Source organism: Nymphalis io, chromosome 19, assembly GCF_905147045.1.
Source record: "Nymphalis io chromosome 19, ilAglIoxx1.1, whole genome shotgun sequence".
NCBI classification, from domain to species: domain Eukaryota; kingdom Metazoa; phylum Arthropoda; class Insecta; order Lepidoptera; family Nymphalidae; genus Nymphalis; species Nymphalis io.
Window position 1 is genome coordinate 10,568,157 of NC_065906.1, and position 3,981 is coordinate 10,572,137.

A 3,981-nucleotide genomic window follows, 5' to 3' on the forward strand; every position below is an offset into this window, starting at 1 on the left:
TGTGCTCATGTTGCCATTGAAGCTTCCTCCTCGGCCTGGCGCCGTCCGACATTGGTGGTAGTCTGGGTGCCTAAGACCACCGTACTCTTTGTGATGGGGGGGTTGCACTCCCCTGATCCCATCACATGCCCAGAGTGTTTACCAGCGTCTGCGCACACAGCACAGCGCAGTTTCTCGGTACAGCCCGCTGACTTGTGGCCATCTACGCCACACCGGAAGCATAGACCCCCCCGTTCCGCTTTGGATGGGCAAAGCACCTTCGTGTGGCCAAGGCCCCATACACTTGAAGCAGCGCAAAGGGCGCTGCTCCAATACGCATACCTTGGCCGAGCTCCACCCTACGAGGAGGCGACCGGCATCTGATATCTTCTTCGCCGCTGTGAGAGGACAGGTGACGCGGACCATTCCCATATATCCGGGACCACGCTGCAACACTCCGCATCTGACTGAGTCAGGGGAGCAGTTCCCTGGATGAGCAACTGCAGCGACCAATTTATCTTTGGTGACGGAATCATCCAATCCCGTCACCTTAAGGTCCACTCACTTTACAGGTCGAACGACGCAGCTCGAGGAGTCTGGCTCCGGTCGCCGATCGTCGGACCCTAAGGCCGCCACAGATTCCAATATCCTGAAGCTTAACGCCCTGCTCCGCGCGCTCCAGGATGTGAGCGTATGTAACGCCCTTCTCCTGTGCATCCGGCTGCAGAGTGACCATTATTGCAGCCCTGCGAGGAGCAACCAGCCTCGGTTTGGCCACCGGCAGAGCCTTCGCCACTGTTGATGGTACTGTGGCGGACGCTGCGGCCGAGGGGGAAGCCTTTTTCTTCTTTCTCCCCTTTTTAACCACGGTGGACCATGATGTCTCCTGGGCCTCCCGTGGTTGGGACTCCGACGTGGTCGGGGTGGCTGATGGGCACGTAGTCGGTGCCAGTGGGACTGACTCGACTGCAGGCACCCGTTTCAGCGCCTGTGCGGGTTTCGGTGGTGGGGTCGGATGAACCACTTGCGCGTATGTAGATGCAGTTTTCTGCACTACAACTTGTTTCTTGTCCGCGGCCAGAGGGGGACGGAGCACTTTCGCTGGAAGGAGACGGTCCTGAATTCCTTCCATTTTAGCTTTAATCATAAAGTCCACCGACGACATTATAGAGGCCTTAAATTCCTCCAAAGCCTGTGTGTCCCGCATAGTGCTGGTGGACGCCTCATTTGCCACTGCCACCGTGGTCCGCATTTCCGCAAACTCACGGCGGTGGGCTTTTAACTCAGCCTCGAGGCTGTCCACCTCCTTACGCAGGCGGCCATTATCAGCGCGAAGTCCTTGATGCCAGAGCATCTACGATGGACTGGAGCGAAGATGCAGATTCTTTGAGCTTCTTGATGAAGTTACCCTTCAGGTTGCTGGATTTCTGGGCAATCTCCAGAATAAGTGCTGCATTGCGACCAGCCTCCGCACGCAGCTCCTCTGCACCCAATTTTAGGGGATCCTCCCTACGGACCTCCGAGGAAGAGGATTCCTCAGAGTCAAGCGCGATCACAACCGTCTCCTTACGGAAAGCCCGACTTCTCAAGGAGCGCTCAAACGCCTCCTCCCTCTTTGCCTTAAGCTCGGCTTTGGCCTGAGTGAGGCCAGTTCCGCGTCCCTTGGAAGTGAGCTTCCCCCGGCTAGCACTGTTACGTTTCGCCGCCGATCTGATTTCGGTCTCCGTATCCGAACCAGAATCAAAGAGCGCGAGGCCCACAAACGGGCATTTACGCCCAGCATTTGCGTCGGACGACGACAACTCCGTGTCGACGTCCATCAGAACAAAAAAAAAACCAACGAACAATCAAACGAAACTAAAGATAACAAAAATACCCTATATAAATTTAAAAAATGAAAATAATTGAACAACAAAAACAAATCAACAAACAACAGTGAAAACCAACATAACCAATCTCAAGACGAAACAACAATCCATTTGCACAGCCGAGTTCAGAATATGTCACAACAGAAACAACAAAAACTCTTAAAGAAAGCCAAAGTAGTCGTAAAAACATCCACAACGCATAGATAACGCAGCCAAAGCCACGATGTTTCGCTTCAGTTATTATTCGTAACTTGCTTAGCAACATTCGCTCGAGATAACGAACACGTCCGCACGCTACGACGGTCAACGACGAATCCAATATTTTAACAACCCTATATATGAATAATGAAACGAAATATTTTATTTTAATTTAAATTAAAATGTACACGAATAGTTAAATTGACAACAATCTTTTATGTCATCAGATGGAGCAAAAATTTTAAGCTATTTTTATTGATGACGATTACAATAGCTCCTCAACGAGCTTCTCATGACGTTAATTGAACATAACTTATACATTATTGTAATGATTTGGCACAAAATTCACATAATACGTATTGGCTGCAGCATTAATTATCATAATGTGTAGCACTTAACACCGTGAAGAATGACATGACATTCATGAATTTTTGGCGAAAATTTTAAATATATTGAGCTCGTGCGAACGACACGTGTGAAAATAATAGTGAGCCAGTGTAATTACAAGCACAAGCGATATAATATCTTGGATTTGACTTTGAAAGTTTGGTTTATTTTAATGTCAATGAATAAGTATGAGAACACTCTTTGTTCGTCTAACTTTTATGACCTTGGAAAAGGCTTTTACCAATCAACCTGCAACAAGGTAAGTATATGAAACTCCTGAAGCAAGACTACCCACTTAAATCAGCTGTATCCTCTGTGGAATACAGCTGGTGGGACACGAGATTGCTCGAGCATTCTGCTGATATCTCGTCGGCTGTTTGACCACGAGGGCTATTCACAAGGGAGGCCAGATATCTGCGTAGAACATATTATATTGCACAGGTGTGTGCGCAAACACTAGTGCAATCTTTATATTCTCCCGCATAGTCTAATGGGACGGCAAGCTGACACAACCAGAATGAGTTCAGGCGCAGGATCAACGGCATTATTTTGTGTAGTGTAAACAATGCCAGTTTTCAGACTCAGATCAGCTACTGGAAAATTTTCAACAGAAAAGTGAAATAAAATTATTAATGGCCCTATACAGTCTTGGAAACGAAGAACTTGGGATCTTCGGTTTTACAAGCTAGCAATAATATTTGACGGTAGAATACATAATAGTTTAATGGTTAAGCAAATGAATTTATGTAGTCATACAGCCAGTCGGATAAATGAATATAAAATAATAAATTACAATATGTCAATTTTATAGCTATAACCAGCAACGTAGCAACGCACGAGTGTTTTACGAGTTTAAGCCAAACATAGTTCATTAAATTCAGTGCAAAATATAAGAAAACTATATAATATTGTAATATTTTAAACTTGGCAATTATTCATCAAAGTGTATTAGCCACAAAAATCTATTTTTACAACTCGCACTTTTAGAAATATATATAGGGAATCTATAAAAGTGCTTACATAAAACGAATCGTATTATCTTTTGAGGTGGACCATCGATATTCATTTCCGCATTCAATACTATAAAGAATATTGAAAAAGGTAAGTTTTGAATCCGTTTCTTGTCAATCTGAGTTTCTCAGTAAAGCTTGGTTAAATCTGATTATGGTTTAGAGATACGTGAGATTCTCTTCGTTTATTAAAGGCCTGATAAGATTTATATTTTTAAAAGCATACGCCTGATACATTTATATTTTGTTTCGCGTTTTGGAATATTGAATTTAATACATATGGATTCGATGTAACTGTATTTGTACAGGAATAATATAAACTGATACGCTACATTATTCTGTAATACGTCCTTTAATGCGAAAGTAAATTTGTTTGTTACGCTTACACTTTTTAACTATCAAACTGCTAAATTACATGACAAGCTTGATTCCATGATTTTCAAACTAATAACATTATCTTTTTCTTTTTTTTTTATAGAATAGGTAGGCGGACGAGCATATGGGCCACCTGATGATAAGTGGTTACCAAACGCCCTTAG